Source organism: Gallus gallus, chromosome 1 (genome assembly GCF_016699485.2).
Source record: "Gallus gallus isolate bGalGal1 chromosome 1, bGalGal1.mat.broiler.GRCg7b, whole genome shotgun sequence".
NCBI classification, from domain to species: domain Eukaryota; kingdom Metazoa; phylum Chordata; class Aves; order Galliformes; family Phasianidae; genus Gallus; species Gallus gallus.
In genome coordinates this window covers 32,497,530-32,518,568 of record NC_052532.1, presented here as the reverse complement: position 1 = coordinate 32,518,568, position 21,039 = coordinate 32,497,530, and the positions used below count along the sequence as shown (strand labels likewise).

Below are 21,039 nucleotides of genomic sequence, written 5' to 3'. Positions count from 1 at the left end.
TTTGCAATGGAGATACAGAATGAATTATCCTCCCGAGGCCAAGCCAGAGCTGACAAACTGGGAGTAGCTGATCAACAAAATTCAGTGAAGATTTTCTTACAACTTAAAATACTGGGAAAAAAAATGTTTAGAAACATATATATTTTTAATGTTACAGAGGGTGTTCAAACTGACAGTCAAATACATTAAATAAGGCCAGTAAAGATTATGGATAGTGGCAGGTGACCTTAAAGTACCTATTAAAAATGAATGCACATAAATTAATGATGTTTATTAGAGAATGAAGATTTCATGTCTAATATAATGTCATATGAGAAGTTTATTATTGTCTTGTTTATGTAATGTCAATACAATCACAATCTAAAATACTCACATTTAAAGGACAGGCCTGACTTATGTAAACTAGAAAGATACCATATGAAACTATAGAAAATCTATGCATTAGAAGGATAATAAGACATAGTAAAAATGGATAAATTCATCTTCTGTTCTCCTAGACTGGCAATGAAACAAACCTAAGTTATGAACAGAGAAATCCTTATTATCTATCTTGTCTTTTAAATTTATCAATGAAATGTTGTATCATTTATTCATGTGTATATTAAAAGTTTTAGCTTAATTCATGAATTTTCTTTTGTTCCAAAAAGCAAACAAAAAACAAAACAAAACAAAATGGAGCCACATGAACAATTGAAAAAATTATGCAAATTCAGATGATTTAATTTTTGTCGAAAATTTTTAAACATTTAAGATACAAACTATGTTATTATTTTTTGTTACACATCATCTCATCCTTAATAGAAGCATAAATAAAAGTGAAGAGAAAGGCTTTTTAGATGTTTTAATACATGCCTTTAATTATTATCCAGAATTACTTGATCTTAGTTACAATGTAGAATAAACAACCCTTGACCACAGGCTCATTAAAGAGCTTTGTAAAAGTAACTAACTAAAATTTTCTTGGCTGTAATAAAAAATATAGCATTTATTTCTTAGCATTCAATACCAGGTTTTCTGGTGATTCATTAATACATATTCAATAAATTTAAACAATTTAATTTCAGATGTGTGGGTAGATCATGACTATTTTAGTTCAGGTCATCCTCTATTGTCATCATAACATTTAAAAATAATCATACTGTATGTCTGAGTGTTAATTTCTTCCTCAATTAAAAAAAAAGCTATCAAAGTATAGAATAATTTTGGAATTTTCTAAAGCAAAATAATTTCTAGTACAAAAGAAAACACAGTGCTAAAGAAACATGAATTTCAATGCTTTAGAGACATGTTTTTGCTTCAGGGAAACAAAAGAAAAACCAAAAAGCTGCTGCAGAATATCTTATTTACAGGTTAACATGAAAAGACACATTAAATTTTTTCTCTCTACAGTTCCCTTTTTCAATCTGACAAGTTTATGCTTTGAGACAGCTTCAAGAAGAGATAGGAATACTTCATTAAAACTTCATTCTCTTTTATTCTTGGCATATTCTTTAATGTTATCTTCCATTTTTATTATGTATTTTATTTGTATTATTTTATATTTTTTCACTTAATATAATTATTTAATTTCACTTTAAGTATGAAGAAAATCATAAGCCAGTTCTGAGGTGAACAGGAGCAAGGAATTTCTTATAGAAAGTGTCATGAAGCAGATCTGTGCTGGTGAGAGCTAAGGGTGGGATTAATGGAGGGAAGTGCTGACATTTTTATTGCTACACCCAAGAATGGTAGCTTAATCAGGTCCCAGTCCATAGCTCTAGATGTCCCTACACTTGCTACAGCATACACAGCATTACAGCTCTCTGGAAAACCATGCCACAGTGCAGTAACACACACAGAGCATAAATGTGAGTAATAATTTTCTCATTTCCCAACATAAAGTGTAATTCTTTTGAGAATGTGTGCTATGTGTCTGCTCTATGTCCACTTCTTCTATTTACATGACACTGTTAGTATTGAGCTCCTGGGATGTGGGAAATCTGATTTCAGAAAATCATTTTAAAAGTTTGTCTGCTTTATGATGGTTTGCTTATTTTATTTATTTTATTTTATTTTATTCTATTTTATGTTTGCTTGGTTGATTTACTTTTCAGGCTGCAATATTTATATTACAAATTCAGGGATCAGAGCAACACTCTATTCTACACCTTTTGTCACTGTGTTATACACTCTGGTCATAAATACTTCAAAAACTGTGTAGTAAATGTTGTTTGCTTAAATTCCCTCTGAAAGTAAGATTTTTATAGTTTTGATTATATCTTGTAGACATCTTTTCATCCCGAATAAATAAAAAAATAATAGGCAACCTAAAACCACTTCAAAAAATTCTAGATAATATGAATTATAGTCTACAGACCTTAAAAGAATTGAGAGAAAAATCTTATGAGGAATTGATTTTATTTTATCGTATTTCATTTCATTTATTCTTTTACGCTAGATCTTTCTTAAAACCTTAAATGACAGAGAACTTGTGAGCTTAAAAGTGTATGTAAATAGTGCACCTTGCAAATTTGTTAATGCTGACTTGTGAAGAAAAAGGCTATTAAGAGAATAAAAGATATAAAATAAATAAAGTGTGAAAAAAAATAACCTTTATACGTAAAAAAGGATTTTTAAAATAAGTCAAAATATGTTTACAGCAAACAGCAAATGCTTGTTTTTTAAAGTTGACATTACAGAGATTTTTAGGAATGATCCACATTTCTCCAGTAGTGTCGCCTTAGTTCTTTCAATTCATTTATCTTTATGCTTATCTCATATTTGAAAATTACACTGCGTGAAAATGATAGCCCATCACATTTTTGCCCTATAATAAAAAAAGTAAGTTTAACTTGTGATGCTGATGTTGATAAAGGGGTCAAACTGTATGTCATTTACAAATAATAATTAAACCTACAATAATATCTATCCAAAATGATAAATTCTTTATCATACAGACACTTAAGCACAATGGAAGGTATAAGTACAAAGATCTACAAAGATCTTAGTCAAAGTCTGATGAAAAATCAATGGAAGAACACATTTGTGCTCAACAACACTGAATTGCACCATGATAGTTGCAAAAACACAAGAAAGATCATAGTACACCCTTCAGCACAGTGTAAATTCACCTGAATACATTCAGAAGAGCTTGCATGAGCATTCAGAGTGGTCTGGCAGTAACAGCACAAAACAATATAGCTTGAAAAATCATTGAGGACCCTGAAAATATCTATCAATATTCAGCAAATTGTGAGCTAGCCCATTTAAAACTGATTTAGATATGCTTGTGCTGCTCTGCAGCCTAGATACGAACTTTTGACTACCAGGCAAGAATGTTCTTGGATGATAAGAATAATCAATAAAGTCAAAGCAAAATATTATTTCAAAACCACTGTCTTGACGTGCAGATCCATCAAATAAAGAACAGGTTTTCAGTTAATATTCAAAACCAATGAAGAGAGATCTAATTGCTGAATAACTGAGAAAGTTGCTTAGAAAATGGAGAAATATTTTAACTGAGAAAGTTTCATAACTTACAGAGTCTGTATAGGCATATAAGAGAGCACAAGTACAATCAGAAATAGAAATATGAAAAGTTGATTAAAATCTAAAAATTAATCAGGCTATAATTAATCATTCTAGAGCTGTAGAAATAGTCATATATTATCCATTAAATTAAGTGAAAAAGAGTTTAATGGTTTAAATTGAGGTTTAAAATTTTCATTAGTGCTCAAATCTATTCCAGTGGAAGAGATGATAGCCTCAATTGATAAAGCTCTAGAAGATATACCAAAGTATCAGCAAAGTTTAATTAGTCTATAATCGAAGAGAAAAACTCGCAAATGACACAATATAATCTGAAGCAAATTGGAATATTATTAAGAAGCTTGTTCTCAATAGACTGAAAAGTTGCAGGATAGTTTAATCAAATAAAATGCCACATATTTAAAGACATGAAAACTAAAAGTGTGCTAGAAATGTTAGGATTCAATACAAACTTTACAGAGAACAGTGTTTGTTGTCATTAAAGTTGAGTGTATTATGGTAGAAGATCAGCTAAATCCAGAAGACAACCCACCATTCCAAAACTGAAGTACAATAACAGTTCTCTGTGTTAAGAAACCCTACGTGATAGTGGATAAAAGTGAACTGAGTACAGTTTCTGTCACTGTTGAAGTTGAGCTGACTGAAACCAGTAGAACACTACTGACTTGATCAGGTCTTGAAGCATATTCAGAAATATGGTGTTTGAAGCTTTTGTTATCTTAAGTAAAATTATGATTAAGATGTACAGGTCCTCTTTCCTGACTTCAAACCACTTTAAAATTTACAGCTTTTTGCTTGTTTGCTTAAAAGTGGTAGCTTTTACTTCAGTGTTCAATATAGCTGGATACACATCACAAGAAGTAATTTATCCTTTCCTAAGGCAACTGAAATTGTCAGGGACTGCATCTTCATGAATCTGTTGTTATGAATCAGTACTGAAGTTTCAAAGTGAGTCCTCTACCCAGCTTTGCTTCCTGTACCTTGGCTCTACTTGCAGAGCAGTTAAAAAAAAAAAAAAAGCATCTCTACTAGGAACATGCAATGGCACTCCTAGTTTTCCTGGGAGCAAAGGGTCTAAACCAATGACTCATATCCCAGATATGCTAAAGACATTTGTTAGGTATAGACATGAATTTGTTCCAGGCTAAATTTAATCTGAAGAAGAATCTCTAAATTTCATATATCATCAACATAAGGGCCAGAACACCAAATGCTTTTTTTCACTACTGCATGTGATGGTATGCTCTCCCCTCCCCACTACCTCCTCCTTCAGCCTTGCTGTTATGCCAAAAGCTTTGCTCAGGACTGATAACAAAGTCTTGCTAAATGCTATGACTACGAGTCTATCATCTTACCACATATATAGTGAGCAGTCTGAGAGCTGCTTGAGCTCTACTACATATGGAAAGACTGCATATGACTTCCCCAGCTCCTTCTAAATATTGTGACATTTGAGTGACTGTAGTCACATGGTGGATTACTGGAGGTGACTTATTGAAATGCTCACCTCTTAAGAGAAGGTACAGGGCTGAGGAAACCTCCCAGGTAGGATGTGGTGAATATGCAAGGAGTCTGTCCCATGCTAGTTCCCTAAGCAACAAAGGACCTGCAGACCCTAGATGTTTGAAACACCAGGACATCTGGGTATGTTGACTTTAAGAGATATAGCATGGAGGATGGAGTGGAGAGTAAACACCGCGACCAGGCTCTGAGATAGCATCATAGGGATGGGAACTTCATGGTACTATGGAACTAATTATCTGAATAGTAGGCACCTAGAGTCAGCAGCTTTTCATTTTTCTGTTACATCAATTGCAACAAAGATAGGTATGATTAGAGTAATTCAAGCTGCAGCTGAAAGTAAGAGAATAGTATAAAATGGCTTAAGAGAGCAGGAATTTTGGGTAAGATACCTGTTGTAGTAGGCGCTTGGTGGGGATACGTGTTGTACAGGATAGGCCTCTCCCTAAGCATAGTGAAAAGGTGCTGTTGTGCTCAGACATACTGTCCTTGCTAACAAAGTAAACAAGATAAGAAGAAGGCGAAGGAATGAGGAGACAATAGGAGACAATAAGGAATTGTAGTAAGGGGTTAAGATCCAGTACGGACGAATCAGGACAGGGCACGATAGCCCAAGTAAGGTATATAAGCTGTGTGTATTAGTGAATAAACGCCATTCTGCTACAGCCCCATATTAGTGTCTGTGTTGCTATGGTCCTAGAGAGCTCTGATTGCTAGCCCATGACGGTGCAGCTTGGGACCATGGTGGTTGCCGGCGGTAACAGATACCGTTGCAGACAAGTCATGAGGACATTGCTGACTCCTGGGACCACTTGACAGACTGAGTCCCTCCTCTCAGCCCCACTTAGAGACACCTTTTGGGTAAGATTCACACACTAGGTTACACAGAATGCTTTCCCAGGAAGCTTAGAAATATCTATGGAGTTACTCCATAATTTCACATGTTCGTGGTTTTATTACTCATATTATTGGTATATGCATGTGCTCTGCAGGCAGTGTATTTATCAAAGGGCAATACAAAGGAATCTGTAATCTGTTGCATCAGTAAAGTGCAATATTCATCAAGATGTCATATGAGTTCTCACTGAGCACAGCAAACTTATTAAGGATGGTACAAGTCCATTTGAATGTGGTTAGATGAAGATGCTCTGAGCTATGGATGAATTCTTAATCACAGAATCATAGGTTGAAAGGGACCTCAGATAGTATTTCCTGCATTACAATTTCTTTGCTTCCTCTTCTGTAGCAGGGCATCACCAAAAAGAGCCTGTTCCCATTCTCTTGACACTTGCCCTGTAGATATTTATAAGCACTGATCAGATCCCTTCTCAGTCTTTTCCAGGCTAAACAGTCCCAAGTCTCTCAGCCTTTCCACATAAATGCTCCAGGTCCCTAATCATTTTTATAGCCCTCCACTGAACTCTCCCTAGAATTTCCCTGTCTTTCTTGAACTGGAGAGCCCAGAACTAGATGCAGTACTCAAGATGTGGCCTCACATTTTATTTTCAAAGTCAGAAAATTAGTGGAGTACCTCCAAATAAATAAGAAGATATATGCTTAGACACATGTAAAGCAATACTTTTTCCCCTGTCCGTGTGTTCATAGACACAGTGTATATTCTGATATATTAAATATGCACTGCTTAACCACAATTACATAGGACTTTTAAATATATACATATGTAAGCATTTGTAGAGCATTTCCAGAGCCTCAGAATACTTATATTTGAACATTGTAAATTAATTATCATTTAGGTTCATCTTTATTCCACACTGTATGCAAACAAAAACTGAATAAAAATTGGGAAGGTAATTTGATCACTAACATCCACTTTCCACTTTTACTTTATTTCATTTCATTTCATTTTACTTTTTGTAGTTTGCTTCTCAGGTATTTGTCCTGATCTAGTTTAAAAATTCTGATTACAAGCAATTCCCTATCTCTAAATGGCAATCTAATAACCATAATCATTCTCATTCATGTGTTTAATATTTAGTATTCAAAAAGTGTAATTGACTTCAATCAGACCACTAAACTTAACTTTATGCATGTGTTTAAGTGCCTTGTTAATTCAGACTGCTACCATGACAAGAAACTCAGTCTAATCAGTCAAAAGAAAAACAGAACCTGACCTACATCATTTAAAACATATATTAAAATTGACAACGGTCTTTCCTGAAAGTATCATGCTTCATAACTAGAAGTTTCTAAATTTTTATTGTTCTGCAGACATGGTAAAAAATATCAGTATCGGCCTTAAATGAAAACAGTTGATTATTTTGCTAAAACTAAGGCTAAGGTTCAGTTTAAGCCTTTCAAATGATCTCAGTGCATAACTATCTTGATTTTTAGCATAGCTAACATACAACCACAAATTCTTTCAGTAGTCAACTACCAAACCTAAAATACACAATCAAATTTTAAGTAGTGAGTGTATACTTGGAAATCTATATCAGCCCAGTAAAAAGTTATATCAACTGATTGAAACATAAAAAGGAATTTTTAGAGTTCATAATGAGAGAAGGGATAAGTAGATCAAGGATTAAAGGAATATTTTATTACATTTCTAATACTCCCAATTAATGAAAATTGTCTTTTTGACTTACACAAGGAAAATGTTCCTGAGTTCTGTTTTTATTATCTTGAATACCACATTTCTATATATTTGTAGTAGGTATGAATAATTCAAGTGTCTTCTGTAAGTCTCAAATTTCATAAGGCGTTTTGTTCCCCCCAAAAATAAGTGAACAAAAGCTTTGTTATTGTTCCTTAAAATTCAGAGGTCTGAGGTGGACTTATGACTGAAATGCGTATTATGCATTCAAAGGTTTCAGCAATGCAATACCCTTACACAAACAAAACAAAAAAAAGAATTTTTTTACCTCAAAAGTCAAATAGTGCTATTAATTAATATACAAATCTTTTCAATTGTTTGCCACTGACAGTAGTTTGGCTATGCAATAGTAATTCATTCAGTTTGCATTCATCCACTGTTGGTTTGAATCCAAAGCTTGGCAGAAAACTAGAGAAAAAAAAAAAGGTTGACACAACCTGCTTTTGTAAAGAGTCCTTACTGAGGGTAAATAAAATTGAGTGAAGTAGAACATTCATACAATAGTCAGAGTATTTTCTAAAAGATTATCTGTTCAACAAGCATGTATTTATCAGAGGGTTTTTTCATAGTTGGTTACAGATGGGAAAAATGATTGAGAACAATAATGAGGTTGGGTAAGAGAATGAGATTGTGGAACACGTGACACAAGCATAATGGTAAGGCAGCTGAGAGATGAAATAAGAGGCAGCTGACAGCACTGCTTGCCCCTTTTCAGTGTGGCAGTACTACACTGACTAAAGCTATTTTCCTTGTTGCCAGATTTCCAGGGTCTTGCTCCTGAGGCCCCCTTTTAAGTGGGTGTCATTTGGAACTGCTTTAAGTGAAATTAAATGCTATTTATTAAGATATTATAAGCAATCTGATGCTGCATTTGAGGGAATCACTGTCCTGAATTTTACAAGTGCAGCAGAGACTTAGTCATAACACTAGAAATATATGTCTGTGCATACATATATATATATTCTTTTTTTTTTTTTTTGCTTGTTTTTCTTGTGTTGCTATTTTGTTCTTATCTTGTTGTCACATCCACTCCAAAAGAAAAAGTCTGAGGATATCTCTAAAAAAAACTGGAATAGGATATTAGATCAGCACTTTCGTCATTGTCAGTATACTTTGCTGGTATTCATAGAATCACAATCAGAATGGCTTGGGTTAGAAGGGACCTTAAAGATCATAGAATCAAAGAATCATTTGAATTGGAAGGGACTCTTAAAGGTCATCTAGTCCAACACCCCTGCAGTCAGCAGGAACACCTACAACTTGATCAGGATGCTCAGAGCCCCAGTCAGCCTGACCTTGAATGTCTCCAAGGACAAGGCATCCGCCACATCTCTGGACAACCTGTTCCAGTGCCTCACCACCCTTATAGTAAAATACTTCTTCTGTATATCCAATCTAAAGCTCCCCTCTTTTAATTTGAAGCCATTTCCCCTCGTTCCTTCACCACAGACACTGCTAAAGAATCTGTCCCCTTCCTTCCTGTAGCCCTTCTTTAGACACTGAAAGGCTGCTATTGTCTCCCTGGAGCCTTGTCCAGACTGAACAGCGCCAGCTCTCTCAGCCTGCCCTCATTGGAGTTGTTCCATCCCTCAGATCATTTAGGTGACCCTCTTCTAGACACGCTCTAACACGTTCTTATCTCTCCTATACTGAAGATACTGTGGCTAGACAGAGAGCAGTGTAGAGGGGCAGGATCACCTCCCTCAATCTGCTGACTGTGCACCTTTTGTTCTAGCCCAGAATAGGGCTGGCATTCTGGTTTGTGAGAGCACATTGCTGGCTCACGTCCAGCTTGCCATCCACAAGTACCCCCAATTTCTTTTCATCAGGGTGTGTTCCATCCTTTCATCCCTCATCTCACAATCAGTTTCCCAGCTCATACTAACAAAGGGCTGTGTGGGAACAAAATGAAGACAGCTGACAACTAAACTGGCCAAAGGTATATTTCATACCATATGGCATCATGTGGAAGGAGAGTTTTGAAGGGTATGGGAGTTCATCTCCCCTCTTTCTCTGCTCAGAGGACTAGCTGGGAATTGGTCAGTGAGTGGTGAGCAATTGCTTGTGCATTACTTTTTATATACATTCATATATAGATATATATTTGTCATAATTATTATCCTTTTCCTTTTCTCTATCTTAGCAAATAGATTTATGAGTTCTACTTTGAGTTGTACTTTGTTGTTTTCTTTTCCTTTTGATTCTCTTCCCCATTCCTCGAGGAAAGCAGAGAGTGAGTGAACAACTGTGTAGCGCTTAGCCACCTGCCAGGTTAAACGACAACAGTCATTACTGTGGGGCTTGTCACAAGGATTGAAATGGCCACAAAAATGGTTGTGGGGGTCATGGCTTGTACTGATAGTGGGCATTGCCGCAGCCCATATGCAAGACCTTATACTTGGATTTGTTGAACCTCACAAGGTTTACCGGGGCCAACTGCTTGAACCTGTCTAGGTGTCTCTGGATGGCATCCTATCCCTCAGGTGTGTTGACTGCACTGCACAGCTTGGTGTCATCTGCAAACTTACTTAGTGTGCACTTGATCCCACTGTCAATGACATTGATGAAGATGTTAAAGATTATCTAGTTCCTATCCCCATGCCATGGCCAGGGTTGCCCAGGGCCCCATCCAACCTGACTTTGAATGCCTCTAGGGATGGACATAGCTATATCATCAGTAATTTCAGATGTAAACTTATAGCAGTTAAACAACTGGGTGGCAACTCTGCAGAGTTAGTGTTCCCCCTGTGTTAGTACAAGGTATATCCATCTGTTAGTGGTAAATAAAAAAGTGAATAATCTTATTTACTTAATGTTTCACATTTTATTTTGCGTGAACAAAATATGTCTAGATGCGTTCACTTTTGACAATATTTTAGCACATCCTTTTAGCACATGCCAAAGGAGAAAAGAATCCGCTCTGTATTTAGGCTAAGAAAATATGTTGCCCGTGGTTGTTCCTGCACACTGATACCCAGTTTTGATGTATCTCAAAGTTGTAATGGTGTGTAACCAGCACTGATCTGTGACTACATGACTAAGTTAGTGAAAGGGGGAACTAAGACTGTTCAAAGATGAATACATTTCGTGAACAGGAACATCTAGAAAAAGTGAGATCATTCAGATGGAAACAAGGCAAATGTAATTCACAAATGTCAATTAAGACAATAAACCACTCAATTGGGAAAGAGTTAACAAAGGCAGACACTTAATCTAGTAGAATAAAGTAATACTAGAGAAGATGAAGAAGAAAAATTAAAAAAGAAGCAGTAGTTGCAATTTGGTCTAGACAAGTATGCATGTTGGCATCTCTGTGCTTGATCACTGCAGCTCAGGACAGTCCTGCAGGACAAATTTGTTGCTTTGATTGCAAATCTGTTGATAATTGATTATCTGTTGATAATAACACCTATACTAATTAAAATGACTTAGATCTTATATAGAATGAACTCTTTTGAAAGTGCTTATTTCCCTCAGCAAAAATGAAGCTGTAGATAACAAAGGTAGTAATGAGGGTCTTTGGTGTTTCAAGGAACATGGGATAAATGTCACCATAATTCTATATCCAGCGACTTTATGTCTATGACTAGCTGAAATATGTTGAGAAGTATTCAGCCTCCATTCAGCCTCCATTCAGTCTCCATTCATATAGTTATTTGTAGTGTCAATGTCTTCGACATTAGCCTTTCTACTTGCACAAATCAGCACATGCCAAAGTCAGCAGAAAGTGATTACTCCTTGAAGAGAAGACTCTGGTGATACTTCACTGTGGCCTTCCCGTATTTAAATGGAGTTTGTAAACAGGAGGGAGACTGACTTTTTACATGCTCTGATAGTGATAGGAGAAGGGGGAGTGGTTTTAAACTATAAGAGACGAGATTTAGATTAGATGTTTGGTGGAACCACTCAGAGGGTACTGAGGCTCTGGAAGAAGTTACCCAGTGTTTCAGGGTACGTTTTGGATCCAAGAAACAGGAAGTTTTAGGAGTGGAGGCAAGTAATTACACACATTAGGGCAACTTGGAGAGTTGCGAGTTTTATTTGGCACGCACATAGGCATATGCTTAGATAAACCCAGTAAGCTAAAACAGACGCTCATTTAAGCAAGCTTAATATCACTTACCAAACCTCTGGAGATGGACAAAACACCAGGCAGAAGGAGGAAATGGAAACATGCCAGTGATGGGCTGAATAAGAAATGCAACAGGGCACCCCCTGTTCCAAGGCATACTTATCCTGCCCAATGCACCGTAGTGTCCCCACTGCTTTTATTCTCTCTCAGGGACTGCAGGGTTTTTTCCACTTGCATGCTGCACTCACATGGCCAGCACATGATACAGAGACCAAGAAGCACACCTGCTTGCAAGCAAGCTCAGCCACTTGCAAAACAAAATCAACTGGCAAGGTCAACTCCCCACAAAACAAGATAAACAGCTGTAGCCACAAATACAGCTTCCCTTGAAATTGTCATGCGGCCCATGGCCCATAGTCACATAGCCATCCAGTTATGTTCTCTCCCAGAATCCTTTGATACAATTCAGGATCATTCTTTGGTCAGAACCTTTAGGTCCCTGACACACCCAGAGAAGCTGTGGATGCCCCATTCCTGGATGTGTTCAAGCCCAGGTTGTGAGGGGCCTTGAGCAGCCTGATCTAGTGGGTGGCAACTCCAAATCTAGTGTGGTAGGCAGTTCCAACTCAGATCTAACTCAGGAGGGTTGGAACTGGGTGATCTTTAAAATCTCTTCCAATCCATGCCATTCTGTGATTCTGCGACTCCTTCTGGAGTCTTGCCAGAATATAAAGGCTAACTTTTCTTCATGGAGAAACAGAGGTAAACCAGGGTAGAGTCCTTCATTTGACAGTACTCCATGAAAATAAACAGATAAATGAATTAGATAACAATTATGATCACATAGAACTTCCTGCAGATCAGCTTTATACATATATAGCATAGCAAATCATTTTCAGAAGTGAGACTTTTCAGTCACTGTTGGAATCTCCATGACTGACACAATCAGCCTGTTTTATCTTTTCTGTCCCATAGGCTTGGTGATCACTCGTGTCTCCTGCTAACTTCAGTAGATTTTGACACAAAAAAATGGTTAAATCTAAGCTTCAGATAATAAGTTATTTTCACCAAAGATCTACTAAACAAGCAAAGCATAAAATTAATTACAGTTTAATTGAATTTATGAAGTTAACCACTGTAGAGAGTCACTGCTATAGCACATGGAGGGCACTAGATAACAAATTACAGTACTTGGCCATGAAATGGAAGTTCGAGAGGAGAGGATATTAATTGACTCAAAACAAGGGAAAACCTAACTTTGGTATCTAAATTGATCAACTTCAGTAAATTTCTTTGTTGTGTCACTATGATCAAACTGCAAAATTTTATGTTGCTATGATTTTCTAATATTTACCATAAATCTAAAAAGTGGTAGAAAATGTATAGTCCTCTAATTTCCAGAGTCTTAATGTTCTACTAGCAAGATACATTTATTTCTGATTGTTTTGAATCATCTGTGACCTTAAAAAAAATTATGTAGTCCTGCCAAGTTTCCTGCCAAGAAATAATCAGTAGACAGATATTAGCAGCATATTGAAAAAATTAAAAAGAGGTTCATTAATTTTAAATGTATGTGTATAATAATGACAGGCAAAAAATGTTTACTTTCACTTTTTTTCACCTTTGAAATCAGGGTTCTATTTTTAGTACAGTGTTGAATTTTTTTTTGTTTTTGTTTTTGATTATCTTTTTCAGTCTTTTTTGACTTTTTCTTTCTTTTATATATATATGACAACAATAAAAGGCTATATATGTATATCATTTGTTTTTCCTTCTCTTCTCTCTGGACAAATTTCTTTGCCTCTTTAAGCAAACTATGGTAGTAGCTACATCACAATGATGCACATACTGTGCTTCAAACGTAATGCCTCCTGTTTATTTCCATGGAAACTACAACAGATTCAGATAGCACGACTACATTATTAGATAGAGAAGATTCTCAGCTACAGAACACAATTTTTAAACATAGTCACCACCTTTAACTATGCATTTTCATCAACAATGAACAAGAGCCTGCATGCAACACCAGTATAAATCTGCATGACCATCCCAAACGTCTCTTGTCTTTTGTGTTGCTGACACGCACCACACAGCCTCACCATGCTCACATCCACTGTTCAGTCTTCATCACTGGTCAGCAAGCATTGATGAATATCAGTGCATGCAATTGTTTCCTCATGGAGGAATTCATTGATGCACTTTTGCTTCATGCACACTTTCATGTTGGATGCCATTTTGTCAGACTGCCCCTCTGCTGCTATTTGAAAGTAAAATTTAATAGAATACTGGAGGGAAGGTTCAACCTTTACTGCCATACCACCAACATCCTCCTCTCACATTGAGGGCCAACATAACAAAATAAGAGGCATTACTTTCTGAGAAACCCTTGTATATAGTTCAACATTACTGCTATTTTCCTCGTTAGCTCGTTCCTTTATTTCCTCCTCCACCTTGTGGTTGTACTTCACTTTCTTCACTTTGGTTGTATTTCTAATTATTTTTGTATCATTCTTCCTGTTATGTATTTGAACTATTTTTTTCTTGAACACAAAAACCTGAAATACATGGGTTTTATGCTCTTCCTTCTAAGATCCTTTTGGACTCCTAATGAAGTCCCATACAGTGACAAATTACCAAAATGATTTAGAGTAACAATACTAGACTAAGATGTTGTCATTATGTATTGTACTACACTAACAACAACAACAGATTGTATTTAAAAAATGCCTTCTTCCTTTCTGCAGTGTGTCAGATTAGCTGTTTTCGGTGATAAATTAATGATAGAAGTTCCTCCTTATTTATTTCACTCCTTCAACATCTCCTCTTGGTTTCAAATTTTATCATTTGGCTAGGCTCTTCTCAGATGCTCAACTTCCAGCTGGAGTGGAGCCTGTTACATACCATGATGAATATTATCTTATTTCCTACTTTCTCAAATTATCCAGTAAAGAGAAACACCTTTCTACTTTGTAAGTTTGATTTAGACATCAAATGTATGCCTCTCATGACCTAGCAATACACATTGCATGAATGCTATCCATCTCTCCTTGGCCAAAATTTACCAAGTATATTTCGTTAAAATGCAGATCACTTTTGTTTTCGCAAATTTTTGCATATTCATTCCATTTAAAATAGATGCAAGATCATTTGAATTGATAAAATTAGATGAAAGCAATTGAGGATGAGTTGCTGGAAAGGTCAAGAAGAGTTCTTTTTCTGTGCTCACTGGTCCATAATGAGTAATAAAGTTCAAAATCTAGTAATAAAGTAAATATATATATATAGTAAATAATCTAGTAATAAAGATTCCAAATAATGAATCCATAATGAAGTTTGTAGTTCAACAAGAACAAAGAAACTACTTGTATTTTTAATGACTAGCCTGACACAAGTATCTTCATACTATTAAAGTGAAAGAGGAACATCTGTGGGTACAGGCAGTTTATTAAATTACATTTTTTACTTCACACTAAAAACAAGTCCACAAATGTACATATGTATATCAGACACAGAAATACAGCATGTGCTTATCTGTTGTGAACTTGTATTTGGGATCAACTTACCTCTTCTCTCTGAGCTGCATTATCAGCTGTTGTTTATTTTGAAAGCTGCTTGTGAGCATTTAAGCACATGCAATTACAGATTTTTCAAGATATCCATCAATGCACAGAACATCCCAGCCTTAAGAAACAAGACTGAGCAATCCACTTTTGAACGCAAAGCAAATATGAGATACAAAATCAGTTAGGTCTAAAGAGATTGAGGATGAAAACATAATCTGAAAATGACCACATGTATATTCTGAAAGCATAAAATTCATATAAGGAATCTTAGTTTCTATAGAAGCTGTATGTGATATATCTGTGGCTTCATTTGTATAAAACTCAGGGCTCTGAAATTCAGGGTTTTTTTTACTTCTTAAAAAAATATGATTACTTACATGGATGTTTACTTTGATGCACTAATTTACTGCTAATTTATAGAAGGAAAATACTTCTTTTAGATTTTGTTTCTGATTTTAGATGTTAATTTCTAATGACTCACTTCCACTTTAGATGCACATCACTGTACAGAATCAGAGGTTTCTTGGCTCACAAAATCAAAAGTAGAAGATGCAACTGCAGATACAAAACTCCCGTCAAAGATGTCCAGAGAATCAGGAGGAGGAAGTCTACTTGAAGCTCCATACTGGTGTGAAAATTTAAGATGATAGATGTAATATACATCTTTTTAATTTTTAAGAACATAAATATGCTGATGACACTAAGCTGAGTGGTGCGGTTGACACAATGGAACAACAGGATGCCATTCAGATACACCTCAACAGATTTGAAAGGTGGGCCCAGGTAAATCTGATGAGGTTCAACACAGAAAAGTGCAAGGATTTGCACTTGGGATGGAGGAATCCCAGGCATATATACAGATTGGAAGCAGCAGCCCTTGAGAGTAGTCCTGAAGAGAATGACCCGGGGGTCCTGGTGGTTGAAAAACTTAACATGAGACACCAGCATGCTCTTGCAGCTTGGAAAGCAAATGGTATCCTGGGCTCAGTTAGAGGAGGGCTGGCCAGCAGAGACAGGGAAGTGACTGTCCCTCTCTACTCTGCCCTCATGAGGCCCCATCTGGAGTACTGAGTCCAGGTCTGGGGCCCCCTGTACAAGAAAGACAGGAAGCTGTTGGAGAGGGTCCAGAGGAGGGCCACAAAGATGATTGGAGGGCTGGAGCAGCACTCCTATGAAGACCAACTGAGGGATCTGGGCCTGTTCAGCCTGGAGAAGAGAAGGCTGCGGGGTGACATCACTGCAGCCTTTCAGTATCTAAAGGGAGCCTATAAACAGGTGAGGAGCCAACTCTTTGAAAGAGTAGATAATAGCAGGACAAGGGGAAATGGTTTTAAGTTGAAGGAGGGAAGATTTAGGTTGGATATCTGGGGGAAGTTCTTTACTATGAGAGTGGTGAGGTGCTGGAACAGGCTGCCCAGAGAGGTTGTGGATGCCTTGTCCCTGGAGGTGTTCAAGGCCAGGTTGGATGGGGTCCTGGGCAGCCTGGTCTAGAATTAAATGTGGAGGCTGGTGGCCCTGCCTGTGGCAGGGGTCTTGGAGCTTGATGATCCTCAATATCCCTTCCAACCCAGACCATTCTATGATTCTACAATATGTCTGTGTTGCACCATTATGTTCATCTGCGGTATGCCAGAATTACCAAATGCAATCATACAGTTGAAAGAGTACTTTCAACTTCATGTTGTACTTAACATTAACAGTTAAATTATATTATTTTTACCTTTTTTTTTTTTCTGTATGTGTATGTGTATGTACATAATTCTGCAACTACAGTGCTGCTTGTTGCAGCAAGCCTGTGCATTTGTTATGCGTAGTGACCTTTCTAGTCACAGTGGTTCCAGTTCTTGCAGTTCCACCAGGACTTGGTGTTCAATTTAAAACAAGATTGTTGGTGCTTTCTTTCCATTTTAGTTCTATTTTTAATTTCAAAGAGAGTTTCTTTCTGTACCAACTCTTTAATTCCTTTTGATTATAAATGTAAAGAGCAGCATGAATCAGTTACTAGATTACTTTCTTACTTCTGATAACAAAGTAATTTGTTTATTTCTTGAAAAACATTTTCTTCAGAATGAAACCATAAGAGAATATTATGAAAAATGTGAGTGATAGATGAAAATTTAATTCCTGTCCCTGAAGGGGGCCTACAGGAAACCTGGGGAGGGACTTTTTATAAGAGTACGTAGTGAAAGGACAAGGTAAAATGGTTTAAAACTGGAAAAGGGTAGGTTTAGACTAGATATTAAGAGGAAATTCTTTACTGTGAGAGTGGTGAGACACTGGAGCAGTTTGCATCTTTGCTTGTGAAAGGGCTTTCAGGTTTCATTAAATTATTTTAATCTGCATTAGATAGCTTAGTTTAGATCAGACAATAGAAGAAAGATGGCTGTTTCCCTAACTACTCATAAGCAAGATTCAAGTGTCATTTTCTTCCTGGTATTTAAGTTAAAAACTATAGATCTTTTCCTGCTTCTGTTTTCCTCAAGACATTGTTTATCAACATTCTTACACATATAATTAGTCATAGTCCATGATGTCCTTCAGGAGTTGCAAAGGGCCATGTGTATGATTGCCCACTTACCCTCAAAAGTGTGAATTTAAAAAATTTACAAGTTATAGATTTTTACTTTGCTTGCCAGCATTTGTAGACATGAAACATCTCTCAAAGGAATTATTAAAATTTATGTCTCATTCTTATCACCACAGACTCTTCATACTTAAACTTGTCACTTCTGTGGCTAGACTGTTGCATGTCAGGGAAAGTAGATATTCTGGATATTTTGCTCTGTTTCACAGAGACTCATTTTGATGTGAAGAGAGTTCTGTGAAGTTGAAATTCAACAAAGCCATCAAAGGAAAGGGATGAAGATATGAAGGAAGAGTGTTTTTGGGCATTTACATTTAATTTAATGGAGTTAAAAGCGACAAAGGGCAATCTATGACAATTTTATGAGAATTCTTTAGAATCCACTCTACAAACTTGCAGAGCCTAATAGAGAATGCTGTGTGTTACATACAGTCTGTTTTAACTGTATCATAGAATTCTGGGTGATGTTACAGTGAACTATTAAATGTTATAAAACTTGTTAACAAACTCAAGTAAAAGACTTGTATTATCACATCCCAGGGTCTGCAGAGTAGCTTGTCATTGGAGTTTCAAACATTTACTTCTTTTTCCTGTTATATTGCTGTCTGTTAGTCCCATAGGATGTACTTGAGAAACAGGTAACTAAAGTGACTGTACATGCAATATTAAACTGGTGGTTATCTGAGGCACCAAATACATGAAGATGTGAAAGATTTATAGAATCATAGAATTATAAAATCTTTAGAGATGGAAGGAATCTTTAAAGGTACCAAGCCCAACTCCCCTGCAATGAGCAGACACCCATAGCTAGATCAGGTTGCTCAGAGCCCGGTCAAGTTTAGCCTTGAAAGCCTCCAGAGACAGAGCATCCACCAGGTCTCTGGGCAACATGTTCCAGTGCCCCGCCCCGCTCCATGTAAAAGACTTTTTTCTTGTATCCAATCTAAAATCTACCCTCTTTAAGTTTGTAATTATTTCCCCTTATCATTGTCACAACAGACCCTGATAAAGAGTCTGTCCTCTTCTTTTGCATAACTCCCCTTAAGATATTGAAAGGCCACTCACTATCAGGTCGCCTCAGAGCCTTCTCTTCTCCAGGCTGAAGAGCCCAGCTCTTTCAGCCTGTCCTCACAGGAGAGGTGTTCTATCTCTTGGACCATTTTTGTATCCCTCCTCTGGACACACTCCAACAGATCCATGTCTCTCCTGTACTGAGGACTCCACATATGAATGCAATTCTCCAGGTGAGACTTCATCAGCTCAGAGCAGAGGGTCAGGATCACGTCCCTCAACCTGTCAGTGTGTGCTCAGTCTTTTCACCCCCAGCTTGTACTGGTAAGTGGAGGTTGCTTTGACCCAGATGCAAGACTCATGAGGTTCTTCTGGGCCCACTGCTCAAGCCTGTCTAGATCCCTGTGAATGGCATCCCAACCCTCAGGTGTGTTGTCCATTCTCCACACCTTTGTGTCATCCACAAACTTGCTGAGGGTGCACATGAACCCTCTGTTGAAGTAACTGATGAAGATATTAAAGAGTTTCCTTCCTAGCACCTGGGGGCACCATTCATCACTGATCTCCATTCTGACATGGAGCTATCAACCACCACTCTGGATTAGACCCTGCAGCCAGTTCTTTGCCCATCAAACAGTCCACCCATCAAATCCATAGCTTTCCAGTTTGGAGAGAAGGATGTTGTGAGCTACTGTGTCAAAGGCCTTACTGAAGTTCAGGTAGATGACTTCAATGGTTCTTCCCTTGTCTGTTGATGCAGTGACAAAATCATAAAAGGACATTAGGTTGTTCAAGCAATATTTGCCTTTGGTGAAGCCATGCTGGTTCTGTCGTATCATCTCTGTCTTCCATGTGCCTTAGAATAGCTTCCAAGAGGATCTGCTTCATGATTTTTTTCTGGCACACAGGTGAGATTGACAGGTTGGTAGTTCCCAGGATCATATTTTTCACCCTTCTCAAAAACGAATGTGATGTTGCCTTTTTTCCAGTCACCAGGGACTTCACCTCACTGTCATGACTTTTCGAATATCATTGAGAGTGGCTTGGTGAGTACATCAGCCAATTCCCTCAAGACTCTGGGATACATCTCATTGGGACTCATAGACTTCTGGATGTTCAGGTTCTTCACGTGGTCATGAACCTGATCTTTGGTTATAGTGGGAGGGACATTGTTTCCCCAGTTCCCTCCTTCCAAATCAATCATTTGAGGACTGTGTGACCTGCAGTTATCAGAGAAGAGCAAGGCAAAAAAGTTGTTGAATACCTCAGCCTTCTCCTTGTCTGTTTTTACCAGCTTGCTTGTTTCACTCAGTAGGAGGGGTATGCCCTCCTGGACTTTCCTTTTCTAGTTGAGGTACCTGTAGAAGCCTTTCTTGTTCTTCTTGTCACTTGCAAATTTTAGCTGAAGTCGGGCCTTGACTTTCCTGACCCAACCCCTACACAGTTTTATACTCTTCTCATGGTAGCTGTCCCTGTTTCCACTGCCTGTGCATTTTCTCCTGGCTTTTCAGTTTGTTCAGCAGGTCCTCGTTCAGTCATGCCAGTCTCTTGCCTTCTTTTCCTGCCTACACCTGTGGATGGAGAGCTCTTGTGCCCTGAGGAAAGCTTCCTTGAAGGTCTGCCAGCTCTGCTCTACACTCTTAACCATGAGGATGGTTTCTCAGAGAGCTTTATTGACTAACTTCCTGAAGAGCTTAAAGTTAGCTTTCCTAAAATCTAGTGTCCTAATTTTTCTCTTTACCTGTCTCATAACCCTCAAGAATGTGATCTTAACATAGCATGATCACTACAGTCCAGGCAGCCTCCCTTCCTGGTGTCACCAATGAGTTCATTTGCATTGGTTAGCACAAGGTCCAGTATTGCATCTTCTCTGGTGCAACCATATATTACTGGACTCAGGAAGTTATTCTCAATGCATTCCAGGAGCCTCCTGGATTGCCTACAGTTTGCCATGCTACTTTTCCAGCATATGTCTGGCTGGTTGAAATCCCCCCAGACAGGACAAGTGCTTGCAATTGCAATGTCTCCTGAGGCTGGAGGCAGAAGGCTTCATCAACAGGCTCCACTGTGTGGTCTGTAGCAGACACCAATCACAAGGCTCCCTTTGCAGCCTCAGTCTCTTACTGTCACCCACAGGCTTTTGACT

At 37.5% G+C, this 21,039-nt stretch overlaps 1 long non-coding RNA gene across 1 annotated transcript in view; it reads right to left on the bottom strand.

Annotated features, from left to right (window-relative positions):
* Positions 1 to 11,266: 11,266 nt before the first annotated feature.
* Positions 11,267 to 21,039, bottom strand: part of LOC121109398 — a 42,429-nt gene continuing 32,656 nt past the window's right edge. Inside the window, exon 3 of the long non-coding RNA XR_005849371.2 lies at positions 11,267 to 20,113. This is a non-coding gene — a long non-coding RNA (uncharacterized LOC121109398). The remainder of the gene's footprint in view (positions 20,114 to 21,039) is intronic.